We start from the raw sequence: 14836 nt of genomic DNA, 5'->3' as shown, positions 1-14836 counted from the left end.
AAAAAAGAACTATCATAGTCTTTAAAAATCTTTTCAATGTCGGCCACATCATTCTTTCTGAATTTCAGGGCTGTAAAGTTTGGAATTCCTTAATTAAGAAAATTTCGATTCTCCTGTCCCTAAGCTTTTGAGTGCTCATAACCATCTCTCTTTAGTCATGTTGTGCATTATTAGGTTTTATTTATAGTGTTGGATAGTGTTGATGATTGAGATGATTTGTTTATATTAAAAGCACATTGGCAATAGATAGTGTTGATGATTTCTTAAGTGGTAAAGGCTCTGTATATTCTAATCATAAAAAGGGATTCAAGCAACTTCACCATCATCTGCTGCATGTGATCTTTCCATGGCTGACCTCAACCATTCAATTGCTTATAATTGTGGGTGGGGTTATTTCAAAGTTGATTTGTTGCATTCTATCTTCCACGTAACAAGTGATTTGTGAAAACAGCTAATTAAATTAAATAGTGGAGAAGATCTCCTGATCTTCCTTTCCTTTCCCGCATGCTATATAATTAATTCATCAAAATAATGCGCCGCCACTGAAGACTTAATTATGTGGGGCGCCCAGAGATGGTTGTGGTATCAGTAAAGTTTGCAAAAGTTGTAGACAATTTGTGCAGTGGGAATCTTATATTCAGAGGAACGAATGCAAAACTTCTTATCCATTTGGTGCATTATAAATCTGTTCACACAGCATCGCATAAAATTGCAGTATATTTCATGTTCCAATTAAGGTTCGTTTAACCATAATATATGGCATTATCCTTTTGGCCGTTGGATGTCTAAATAAAAGTTAGACCCTTTGACCTAACTATTGAGTCAATAGTTGCATTCGAAATCTCAGAGCTCCTTCATTGGAATTGATAGAATCCATCAGCAATTTGAAATTTCAAGTTCTTGTCGTTCAAATGCAGTTAAGCAACATTAAGTTCTTGGTGGCCAGATCAGGACTTGTTAAATTGGACTTAATGAAGTCTCAACATTAATTAAAGAAGAATTTAGTTATGCATGCTAACATGACGTCTCAATGCACATTGAGTGTTCCGTTTAAAAAGAAGAATTTTAAAGGATCATGGAAGGGGCTCTCAAAAAAGATACCACGGCACAATCATTTTCAATTGCATCCTTTTAGGAAAAACACAATAACGTGCAAAAAAAATTATTTAAATTATTTTAAAGGATCCGAGTGTTTAAGGATACAATGCATCCCGATCAATATCTTGTTAGTGCCCCACCACACTATATATGGATAGGATAAATATTTTCAAGCTACATGACATAGATTAAGAAAGTTCCTGGATATGGTGCTAGGCAATTGATAGTAAACAAGGAGCCACCATATAATCTACAATATAGTCGCTGCAACGAATATGAGCTTTCACCAACCAAAATAAGTCAGTCCCTAAAAAATGATAGTTGAAGGTAAAAGAATTTGGAATATTATATGATTTGTTTATTATTATACAAGAGAATTCATCTTTTAATTTATTATAATAATTTTAAAAACTTTGGTTATCAATGACATTGGCCAACTGGGGATAAGTTGTCAACCTTAATTACCTTTTGTAGGGGTTGTGATGTATTGCAACTCTAGCCAATAAGGGTGTTATTGGCTTTTGGTATACCATTGATTGGAAACTATTCTCTCCACTAAGTAAGAGGACCAATTTGAAGCTAATCGCCTAGTGCAAGATTCACTTTTTGAGCATAGTGTTATTGTGAATGGACCAAAGGAAAATGTTTGTTTATAATTTTCTAAGTGTATTATGTTATTTCATCTTTCAATTGAAAGTGTTGAATTTTCCAAAAAAGGTGAATTAAATGAACTTACTTGTTAATTGATTTTTATAAAGATATGATAATACATAAATATAATTAAAAACTTATATATTATTTCACATAAAGCAAAGGCTTAAAGAAAACTCAAGTTTCGATCATGATAGTTACTCAAGATTATAGCTTAGTAATAAAATTTCATATGCATCATGGTGATCACTCCTTACCACTAATTTCAAATACTTAAAATTGTACATATAGTTACTCCTATGGTAAAGATCGTAACACCTTTCTAAACCCCTAAAAATGGATCTCTACTAAATAAGATGAAGCAAACATGACAATTGGTAAGGAAATCAATTGATACCAAAATGATCATACACCGGAAGCCAAAACATGCATGGAGAACAATCAAAATGAGAGTGAGGGCATACCTTAGCAATAAGCAAAAAAATACTATCATGAAATGGGGTTAGTTTATAATAACAAGTACAAAATATATCACATGTGTCACTAAATAGAGTAAGAAACCATCATTGACGGATATTGCACTTCACTCAAATTTATTTTTTTTAAAAAAACATTACTAATGTTGGGCCCCCACCAAAGCCCAATTTATTTTTACATGAATTAATTCCATAAATCCCATTATTTGGAATTATAGAATTAAATTCATGTTTATTTCAAAACATTTAAAAAATCAAGAAAAATGTGAAATGATGTTTGCCGGAAAGAAAATGGAAGCAAATTTTATTGAAAAATGGGGTTTTTGGTGATCCTCAACACTAAAGAAGAATGAAAAGTAGTGTATTTGAAAATTGGATCTTCGAAAATCAGTTTTGAAGGTAAAGAAAAGAAACACATGGGCTTTGAAAATGGGCCTAGGAGGGTGGCCATGCAAAATGGGGTCATTTATGTGGGCCCAGGGTGCAACTGTGTCTACTCTACCATCCTCTGAATTGGTTGGGAGACCTTCCTCTGAATTAAAATCATCAAATTCAGAAAATTTTGCCTTAAACTCAAACCACGGACTTGCACAGTCTGCATGTGGGGCCAACAAAGGTGATCTGGTAAAGGTTTGGATGCAGATGGATGGCAGCATGGGGTTCGAGGAGTTGCCGAAGTGGGACTGCATGATAATTCTTCCCTTGCCAATGATGAAGAGTCACCTGAGATCTCCAAGGCCACCTGACTTTCTATCCGTTTGGACCCATGCGAGATGTGAGAATACACATATTTCTTCCCAATATACTCTGAAAGTTCAACCTTGATGAACTCCTGATAAAAAAATATCTTCTATCTCAAAATCTGGTGTCATATTCCCAACCAGTGGAGTTTCACTAACCCTGGCAATGAGGCTACATTTGGCATGAGAGCCACGTGAGAAAATGGAGAGGAGTCAGAGATTCAACGGGCTTGTGCAAAGGATTGGAGGAACTGAGCAGGCCATCAGAGATAGAACAAGGCGGTAGCTCCTCTCCTTTTTCCTACAACCTTGCGGTCTTTTTGATAGTGGAACCTTTCATTCTGGTGTGGAACAACAAGATCTTTAATTGTGCCAAATACAGCTTGCTCAAACAGATTGTACAGTCCCATCTTCACTAATTACTACCAACTCTAGGGATATCTTTTCCTTCAGAACCACCAGATTTAAGGGCTTGATCCTTGTTCGGGTTGCTCAGTTCAGCTTCCTTAAAGCTGCGTCTATCCATGTGTTTTGCTTTCATCTTATGTTTTGTAAAACAAAAATCTGTTTGAAAACCTAATTGATATGTTATGAGTGCATATTTTAAAACATGTTTCAGAGTAGAATGCTATTGCTCAGATAACCATGATAAGTTATTATTTTATACATAGGGTCTGTAAGATAACATGATAAACTATGAAATATTATTATGGGTTTAACATTAATGAGCTAATATAAACTATATATGAACAACTAATTAATATCTCCTAAATCCGAATAGCATAATTATTATACTATAATATCATAGTGCTTCAATTATTATTCTGATTTTACATCATGAGAATGCTTTGCATATTATTCACCTATGGTTATGAGAATGCTTTGAGTCGCAAGGATATCCACATATTTATCCGAATCATAGACCGATTATTCTCATTTATAAATGCTTTGTGATAATTAATATTTTAAAATTAATGAGACTACGTCTATAATAGCACTGTTCAATAATATGATTTAGGGTTTAGTGTTTTAGGGTATTCAAAGTAAAATTATGATTCATTGGATATATTATTATAATTAATAATTTATTATACAGAATAATATAAAAGTAAACCTTATATGAATTGTCCTACAATATCAAATAGCTATGTTCATACTTATGCATTGATCAAACTAAGCCAAATATTGTTCAAATAATATTAGGATGGTATTGAATAACTCGTTGAACCTCATGGATCATTATGATTAGGCTACCAATTATCCTATCAATGTATTAAATCCTGACAGTGGCTTATCATGAACTAATAATTGTATACCATCTCAGCCAATCAATTGTTCATAGCATCTAGATCGGCTATAGTTGACCCACACTGTGTTGAGCTTAATACCAATGCGAGCTCTAGATGCTATAAACAACTCAACGTTATAGTTGACATGAACGACTCCGGGTTATGAGTTGAGGGCTCTAGATTAATAAAGTTTATAATTGTTAACAAAACTTTGCATATTAGTATATATTGTAAACCGAATTATGATATTCCTGATTTTACACATATGTTATAATAATGATTATAATTATTGATGCTATATTAGTAACTTTGCATATGATTAGGCATATAAACTAAATTAAACCATAAAGCTACCATTGATTAGTGTTATTAGTTTGTGACTAATATTATATGTCATGTATAAATATGGCTAGTATTTATACAAACTGTTATATAATAGCACTGATAGTACACATAGAATTAAAGGCCATACTTTATACTCCTATCCGCACCGAGGAGTTCTATACATTAATATTTAACATTAATGGGCAATAACTCCAATTGATTTTTATAGTTGGTCATAATCTAACATATTCATAATCACCCGGATGACATGTGCGGTCTGTCATCAACATAGGGTAATCCATGCTGACTATAGAATATAGCATGTATTTCCTTGTCAATGCCAGATGGCTAAAACCGCTATGCTTGTTAAATAATCTATTTCGGAAACAATTCTCAGTTTCCATATAACAATGTTTATAAATCTAACATATTCTTGCTGCAAATTATATATTAATTTGCAGATTGAGCAGCTGCAATTGCGTTTGCAGCAAGAGAAATCCATGCGCACTATGCTTGAGAGGGCGATGGGTCGAGCTTCTAGTACATTGTCACCTGGGCATAGGCATTTTGCTGCTGAGGTAAATTTGCCTCTGGGAACCGACTCTCAGAGAGATTTTGCTAAATATTCAACTATTGCTGATTGAAAGTTACCTTATGATTTAAAGCATTAGGGACAGAAAATAGCATATTTAATTGAGTAGAAAATCTTGAACCTTCATGCTTCTTTTAACTCATTCGCCAAAGAGGGTGCCGCCCTTTCCTGATGGCTTACCTTAACATAAATACTTGTGGAACAGAACATGAGCAAGAAGGCATGAGCAGTTATATGTAACCTGAACCCATCTTCACTTGCATGTTTCCTATCGATACTCTTCCTAGGCTTCCTACTACTTTGCTTGAAAAAGTAGGATTATCTGTAAATGGGTTTGAACACCTTTTTTCTCAAGAGTTTTGGTTGGTTCAGTCTCTGCATTCCTACAAATCAGATATTAAGCATATGAATACTGCTCTTATACTCACCAAGTATTCTCACCATATTACTTTGTCAATTCAGATTGTACATGCCAAAGCTTTGCTATTTTAATTCATGAGCCACAATAAAATAGGATAAGTAGAATCAGATCCTTGATACTCTTTTTCATTTCGGACGAAGGAGTTGATTGCTGAGATTGAATTACTTGAAGAAGAGGTTGCAAATCGTGAACAACATGTTCTCACTCTCTATAGGAGCATTTTTGAACAATGCGTTAGTCGACCGCCTTCTGAGCAAAGCTCAAGCTTTGCTTCTCCTCCCCATACAAAAAATGAATCAATGACACACCCAAGTATAATTTCAAGTGCATTTTGCTCCTCAAAGAAGTTCCCTTTGCGACCTTTCCAAGTTCTGACAGGCAGCATTCATTTTGAGAAGACTTGGTCAGACCCTGATAAGGTAGTATACTTTTTATGCTTCTCCTTTATCATTTTTCAAATGTGTATCTCATGTGTGGTTGTTACATTTGATTTTATTTAATATCATATCTTCCAGTATCTACAAATTGCCGTATTCCATTTCTATCTTCTTTTTCCAACTTGCTAAATATATGATAGTTCTGTTTCATGTGAAGTGCATCTTTTTGCTGCATATTTATATGTATGATTTATTAGCTTAAAGATAACATCTTCCTCGTACTTCTCATACTTATGGCATCTTTATTTCTGGTAAAAATCGGGTTTAACAAAAGTTGTTGACTCCTTATATATGCATTCAGAGTTATCATTTCTAAAATTATGCTGAATGCGTGAAACATTGTATGGTTCATGGACTAGTGTTTTTTTTCCCCAAAATAAAGGGCACTAGTTTAGAAGGTTGGGTCCTGGTTTGCTCTATAAAACAGAACCATTTGAACAAAGAAGAATGAAACAATTACAGCACTAGAGACCTGTTGGCTTCCCCAGAGAAAGAAGAAACCTAGCTGTCCAAGAAGACCTTATGTCAGTGGAAGACTGGTTCAGATATTTAAATTAGACCTTGATTAGCAAGTCCACACCTGGACATATTTAGAAGTTAAACCAGAAGAAAAATGGTTGTACTTCCAAAACCATACAAAACGGAAAAATTGTTCAGATCATGAACAGAACCAGAAAGCCGTGAGAGACAAGCACCATCAGAATATACACCCCAATTTGATGGAGTATACTGAGATGACTTGGATTAAAGTTCCTGAATGCACGAAGGTGTAATGGAAGGCAAGTTTGTTCCCAACTAGTAAAACCTTAGGAACTGCACCTTATGGGGGGGGGGGGGGGGGGGGTGGCCCATCAATCAAGTAAATGGGATGGGCTTATAAACGAGTGTTAAGCTCCATAAAATAAACCAAAAAACATAGATCCTTTTTATTTTGTGAATACAAAACTTTCCATTGAGGGGAACTAGAAGTGAAAAGGAAATAGAATAGTTACACTGCTTTTTATTTATTATTTGAAAATAATTTGTTGTATTTCCATACCACCTGAGCTAAGTCTGTTTTGTACTACAAATAGAATCATCTTATAGACAAAAATTGCAATGAAATACTTTTGTTTTCTTACTATTTGAATGGAGACTCTCTGTTTTTTCTCCATGCTTTTTGAATGAAGTTTAATTGGTAATATGGATAGAGTATAGAATTTCAAGAATTGATAGCATTTGTCACCTTTGTTATCATTTTGCATACCACTAAAATATTTACAATGGATTTAGTAAATACTCCACTATACTTGAAAGATTTTTGCCTTAAAAAAGCTATTAAAACAGAATGTAATTTTCCCATGACTTCATTTCCATGGAGTATTAAAACACCCTTGTAGCATGTGCACATAACTAGTTCTAGTTATGTTTAATTCAATTTATTGGTTGGTCATGTAATTGCTATTTGATTGAGCTTGTTATCTCACTTGTTTATGTCAGGTGCTTGAAAAGTTACCAACCATGGACAGAAGTATGCTGCGGACTCTGAAAGATCATCTCTACCAGTGCCCGAGCAAATTGTCCGAGGAAATGGTCAGGTGTATGGCTGCACTATATTGCTGGCTTCGTGGTGCGGCATCTGTGAATCCAGAGAAAAATCGATCACCGTTATTGTCAAGGTCATCCACTAATGTTATACTCCCTCGTCGTGGTATTGAAGAAGACCGGGAATGGTCTTGTAAATCCATGGTAGAAATATCTTGGATATCAACAGACAAAAGTCAATTCTCTCGTGCATCGTACGCCATCAACAACTATAGGTAGGTATTGGTCACCCAAGTTCAGTGCAATGAGACAGGAGGGTACGAATCAGTCTGCCGTTAGTTTAAAAGAAATTATGGAGTCTATCTAGGCATTGAGCTGGGAAGATAATGAGAGATCCCTGGGTACTTAGGCCCGCTCCATTTCATGCCTTGTTGTCCATCCTACTGGTGTAACACATTTAAAGAGGGGTCAGTGTTCTATGAACAGTGAGATAATCGCCCCTATGGAATGGTTTAATCAATTCAGCCCAGTTTGAATTTTCAAGGTCATAAATTATTTCTGCTTTTCTTTTTTTGAGGTAGATGGGAGTGTTCTAATAGAGCAGATTGCAACTACCACTCACAAGAGTGACAGTAGCACTGGTTGAAGCATGGACTGTCACCCTTCTTTGTCCCTGAAACAAAAGTAATTATGCATTAGATCTTCCCTTATATTGTACCTATTGTATCCTATGCAGGAGTCCTGACTTAGAACTGTTTCTCGTTCTCCTTTTTATGATTTCAGAGTTCTCGTGGAACAACTGGAAAAGGTGAATGTCAGCCAGATGGAAAGCAATGCCCAAACTGCAGTTTGGGTTAATGTGTACAATTCTCTAGTTATGCATGTAAAGAACTGCCTTACTAGTAATTAGTTTGTCCTACCAGTCTGTACCTATGTAAGTGTTTTACCTCGGACTTGTGCAGGCATATCTAGCATATGGAATTCCCCACAGTTCGCTTAGAAGGTTGGCCTTGTTCCACAAGGAAGTGCACTTCTTTTTTCCAAAATCAGTTTTGGTCGTAGAGAATCTTTTGCAATTAAACAAAACCTTTGAAACTCTTTCAAAAGAAATTCCATTGATATAATTTCCCTTAACCAGGTTCTGTTTCTATTTCTGCCACTTCTGTGGTTTGATGAAACATGTTCTTCACTTCATTCATTCTAGGATTGGGGGAATAATTCTTCTAAGTAGTTCAAATGCTATTGCTCCTTCCCACTTAGCCATGGAGCAAACAAGCGCTGCTACAGGCAGCAGAGACTGATAATCCGTGGTTCCTTTGAAATGCAATCTCTTATGTGGATTTCATTTGTTGTCCTATCCTTTGAGTTTGAATAATCATCAAAACATATGTTTTTGTAGTGCCAACGAAAGCTTTGATGCCAACAATGTTAGTTCAAGAACACAAAGATAAAACAATCACACATATGGTACACGAGGTTTTAACGTGGTTCGGCCAACCATGCCTACGTCCACGGATGAGAGATAATGATTCCACTATACAATAGAGAATATTATAGAGGATAGAACTAGATACAACTATTGGGTTCCCGAAACATCCCATGTTTCCCCACTCCTTGTATCCATACCTTACTACGAGCCATCTCGCTCCACCGGGTACCTCCCGTTCTTCCTCACATCTCTATTCTCTACAGGTCCATCTCCATCTCATAACTTTTTCCCCTCATGACCTAAAATATTTATAGAGATATTTCCAACAACCTTCCTTATTCTATAAGGAAGTCTAATATTACAATAATATATCAACCTAGAAATATTTTATATAATATTCTTTACAAAAAGGAATCTATACTAATTAGGAATTTGGGACACTTCCTAACAGTTTTGATCTAAAATTGATGGAGGCCATATTTCAAAAGGAAAATGGCTTATTCGCTGAAGGGTTCCACAGGCATTCCTTAGTTGCTGGAGTCCTCTAGCATTTTTTGATAAATTTTTCTTCTTTTAATTTTTTAATCAAATAAAGAATTGATGTGTTTCTTTGGTGTAGTACAGGCTGCTTACAACATTGGAAGGTACATCGTAAGTGCAAATGCCATAGAGCAGTCAATATTTTGCTTCCGTACACCCCGAATTGCCCAGGTACTGAACTTACTTCAACAGGCATCCGCACATAGGGCATATGTATTTGTGGCATTTCTTGGTTGGATCTTAAAATCATCCTGAGAAAAATCTATATAGCTGATGTCTGTTACTACCAACAAAAGCTTTTTCTTGAAATTTCTGGATTACAGTTTATTTCTTGTCCCACCTATCATTTTACTGACATGTCATGGATTGAATCATGTATAAAAGACAACAATTCAGAAATCTAGTCATGATTTTAACAAAAGATCATATTTGGTATTAGATTTTAGATCTTGGTGTGGTTGTCATTGCATTTACCTTGAAAATATTACTGAAATGTGCATTTTATCCCAACCTTGATGTTTGTTTGGATCTCCTAAAATGGTAGTGAAAGGAAAACATGTAGGAAGAATCTAAGATTTTCCCATGTATTTGTTCTATCATGGAAAATCAAATGAAAGAAAATATTATAAAAGATAGTCTAAAATTTGTATACAAATTCTTCACTCTCTATATAAAAGATAAATAAAACCGAAGAAGAATGAGAGAAAAAAATTGTTTAACCTTTTTTTTTTCCTCCATTATTCTTTTTTCCTTCCCCTTTTCCTTATTTTTTCCTCTCGTGCTTTTCCTCAAACTTTCTATGATCCAAGTAAAGCCTAATAACAAAACTCATTCTCACATAATTAGAAGGGAACATAATGTGCAAAGATTTGGTTACTAATTAATTCAATATCTTTCATTAGCCAGTCAGCCCCAAATAGGTTTTTTCTTAGCTTTATTCTAGCTCTTGTAGTCAGTATTTTAGTTTAACACATTCATAACCTAATGGAAAGGATTTTTTTTTTTTTACTTTTTTATAATGTACTTTTCCCCTTTCCTGATTAGCTATAGGTAGGAATGACAATTTCGCGGGTTTCCCGGGTCACCCGCCCCGACCCGCCCCTATTGGGACGGGTATAGGAACATGGCAATCGGGGATGGGCCGGGTTCAGGATTTGTTTAAAAACCCGAATCGGGTTCGGGGCGGGGTCAGGTGTAGTTATAATTTGACCCGCCCCGCCCCGCCCCGAATATGAAATTACTACTTTACCCCCCACTTATAAATATTAGCTTCCTCTCCTCATTTTAGGTCTTCTTCTCTCAGTTCTCGTTCCTATCGACGCTAGGGTTTTTCCTCCCACTCAATGAAGAAATCCATCAGATAATCCATTTGAAAATCCATTTCCTCTCGATTCATCCTTGTTTATCCCATATTCACAAGAAATCAAGAATCACAACTATTATCTTCACGTATCTACAAACCGGTAAGATTTTTTGTTGATTTTTTGGTTGAATGATGCCTTGATTTGGTGTTGTATTTCGTTTCTAATTCGGGAATGAGATATGAGATTTAGGATTTTTCCATTTCCAGTTTCAGATTATTGAAGGATTTTTTTTTCTATTAGTTTTCGGGTTGCTATTTAAGGTTTTGAATCCGTTTCTTGCAAATCTTAATAGGGGCTAAGCAGATCTTATCGTCAAAGCCACTGATTCCTTTAAATCAATCAAACGCTTCAATCTTCCAAACACACACACGCTCTTTGTTTGGATCTGTTTCTTTCTCTCTCAAAGAAATGGCTCTGAGGTCTCTGGATAATGCTCTCCCGACAACACTGGAAAGGCCCAAAAAGCAAGCGAAAGTTGCAGTTTCAATTCAGAAACAGTCTGATTTTGGTGTGAATGATGAGAACAAAGCTCCATTGCCACCAACTGCAGATGCCACCATTGACTACATCTCTTCTGAGAATCTTAAAGCCATGCTTGACCCACAAACCCAGATAACTGTAAGTTTCCCTTTCTCAGTGGCTCCTTTGGAGGGAAAATTTACTTGTGATTTGAGTTAATTGTGTGTATTTCGTTTGTAAATGAAGGGTTTGACTGAGGGATTGGATTCCAAGGATTGGGCCAAGGTGTGTGAATCTCTGAACTACGCTAGGCGGTTTGCGTTGTATCATTCCGCTCTGATGGCACCGATCTTGTAAGGGAATTTCTAATTTTGAAATGTTTTTCGAAAAATGAAGATGGGTGTCGGCTGATGTTTGTGGTGTTTGCAGAGAAAAAGTGTTGTTGGTGCTGGTGAAGGCCATGAAGAACCCTAGAAGTGCTCTGTCCAAGACCTCTATCATGGCTTCAACTGATATCTTCAATACTTTTGGTGATGAGTTGCTTCAGCCCCGCCCCGCCCCGCTTCGCCCCGACAACACATACCCGGGTCGGGACGGGCTGAGGATGGGATTTAATTTTAACTCTATAACGGGGATGGGAATGCCCCGCCCCGCCCCGCCCCGGGTTTGGGACGGGTTTGAGAAATAACTAAATATTTTGGGACGGGAATGGGATAGGGGTGACCCGTCCCAAACCCGCTCATTGCCATTCCTAGCTATAGGAATATTGGAGGATATACTTTGTTTGCTTCTCCTTTTCTGTATACTAGAAAGTGGTAGTTTATTAGAATTTGTATACTAGAAAGTGTAGTTTATTAGAACCAACGGGCCAAAGTCATCAGCGATTTTAACTTAGTAGTTCACCTATGAGATACAGTTTGGTTCACTATCTGAATGTTGTTATTATTATTATTATTATCACCAATGAAATTGTAATCCCTTATCCTCACCTTTCTTTCTTTTGTGTTGAATATAATGGCTTTAAACCATCCTTTCAACGGACATGAGGAAAAAATCTGGTGAAGAAAGGCAACTCATCAGCTTAAAATTTGGTCTTCCGAGTTTTCAACCCCTTGTTTGCTTTGCACTTTGTACTAGAGCTTTTTCTGACCCCGTGGTAACTTCTTTCTATTGCACATCTTTTTATACAGTAATGCAGCTTGAATGTCACTAGTTAATGGTTATAGGCTCCTGTATTATCACTATCAGTTGGTTGGGGTACAAGTTACCAATGTATTTTCAGCTTAAATTATTTCCATATGTGTGCTATTTCAGCTGAATATGACATTAAATCAATTTGTTCTCAATTTGTGGTTGTTGAACTACTGGTTAAACTACATTCAGTTCGGTTGCAATGGACCTTAATTGGCATTTGGATGTCAAGCTGAAATCTGAAGGATTTCTTGATGTTGTATTATTTTTTTACTATATGGTTTAGGATTCCAATCATTATCTCATCTGCATATTATTTAGTTTGGCAATTTCACCATGGTGCACTACCAACTAGTGCATTAAAATGTGATGGACTTGTTCAATTTTCATGAGATGTCCCAATGTACCCTAACAGAAAGTCTACTATAAACTTGGGTTGATTTCTCAAAGCAACTTTAAGGAAAAATGAATAGCAATGACCATAAGGGCAATCTTCAGGTTATTTTCAATGAGGCATAGGGAGTGAAGGTGAAAATACTGTGGTTGGGGATTTGATATTCAACATAATACTTCTACATCAACCTCCAGTTTAGCTTTAGCTTTTCCCCTTCAATTTCTCTCCCCTAGACTACCAGTTCCTGCTCCTTTGAACAAGACTAGAATTGCTTTATGTCATTTCACATGGGCATAATTTAGTGAAGGTATATGAACACTGGCATTGAACTTTGATTGTAAGACATTTTTCCATGAAATTTGCTTCCATACTAAGCATTGGTTCTAATGCTAATATACTAGACATAGTTGATTCTTGCAAATTTTTTTTTCCTAGCTGAAAGTCTACACTGCTTCAAATATTAAAGAAGAACTGGAAGTGGCAAAAGGGAGTTTCTTCAAGCAAATGTAGTTGTGAAGAAGTCAAGGAAAGTGTTTCTACCAAAGGTGCTCGAAAGATTCGCCAAGGAAGCCTCGATAAGCTTTGACGATCTTCTTAAGTGGGTCACTGAAAATGTTGATAAGAAGCTCCATGATTCAATACAGAAGTGCATTGACCATAAAACCAACAAGAAGGAATCTCAGATCATAGAATGGTTACCTTACAATTCAAGGTTCCGCTACGTGTTTATAAGGGATTTAACATAGAAGCCATGGTGGGTATAATATTCTTTTTTCAACGCTCAAGAAGGTTTATGCATTTCTTTAACACGAATTGATGAATGTTGTTTTAGATGAAACAACCAAGAACTCAAACATCAATTCTTCAAATGTGATCTTCCTTAATGTACAATGATTGTTTGATCATCATTATGTAAGATAAAACTTTGCACTCCTATGATCTGAATTAGTTCATGGTATTTTGTGGAGTACCATTGTAATTTTAGTTGATATAATATTTAGTTCATTATAGGGAAAAGTATGTTATGGGTCTTTGATATGCAAATAACTAGGATTTCAGAAACCAAGTGATTACTACTCAAAAAGTGCTATTTGATAGCTTGTAATAAACTCTTTTAAACACTTTTGAGTAGTAGTTATCACCTTTTAACCCAATTAACATATTAAGGACCTTTGCAATCAATTCTAATCAAATTGTGTTAAGTTTTGGTGTTTTGATAGCTTTTTGATCACCAAAGCAATCAGAGATTGAGGAGAGTTCTTTGGAATCCATGGCAAAGCAATGGAAAGCTTAGAAACATGTAGAACCGAAGCTTTGAAGTCCTTTGCCATAAGCAATCTGGAATGCAAGGAGTAAAAGATGTCCGGACAGGATGGCGGCGGAACGTGGGCTGTAGCAAGGCTTGGTCACTTTAGTCAATGATCCGGACAACATATCCGGATAGGATATGCTATCGTCCAGGTGTGATGTTCACGAGTGCCGTGTGCATCTCCCTAAGGGAGTCCAGATAGGGGAGCGTGCCACATGTCCTCTTGGGGAATCCGGATGGAGTTGATCCGAATAGCCATGCGCACTTCGTGTCATTCGGGAGAGGGGTCCCTACACCTTGCACACGCAGACGGCCCCCTTACGACATAGCTCATTCCACCCGGGGAGGAATTTCGTCCGCCGACATTTCACATCCGGCGCCTGACATCAACATGGGAGAGGAGGACGTTTCAACTTCTCCGGTCAGACATATCCGGATCCTCTGATAGCGCTTACCCGGAGAGTTTTTCTCTCAGTATATAGTGCCGCGGTGTTCTCCTGAAGCTTCCGATACTTCCGACCGACATCTTGAGATATTTTGCTTTAGATATTTGTTGTCTAAATCCCCAAAGTCTCCTTGTAACCCACTTATCATAGGA

At 36.4% G+C, this 14836-nt stretch overlaps 1 pseudogene; it reads left to right on the top strand.

Annotated features, from left to right (window-relative positions):
* LOC117933407 overlaps positions 1 to 13733 on the top strand; it is a 39905-nt pseudogene extending 26172 nt beyond the window's left edge.
* Positions 13734 to 14836: the final 1103 nt, after the last annotated feature.

The sequence above is a fragment of the Vitis riparia genome, chromosome 16 (assembly GCF_004353265.1).
Source record: "Vitis riparia cultivar Riparia Gloire de Montpellier isolate 1030 chromosome 16, EGFV_Vit.rip_1.0, whole genome shotgun sequence".
NCBI classification, from domain to species: domain Eukaryota; kingdom Viridiplantae; phylum Streptophyta; class Magnoliopsida; order Vitales; family Vitaceae; genus Vitis; species Vitis riparia.
The sequence above is the reverse complement of the archived record's forward strand: the minus strand, read 5'-3'. Positions and strand labels throughout refer to the sequence as shown.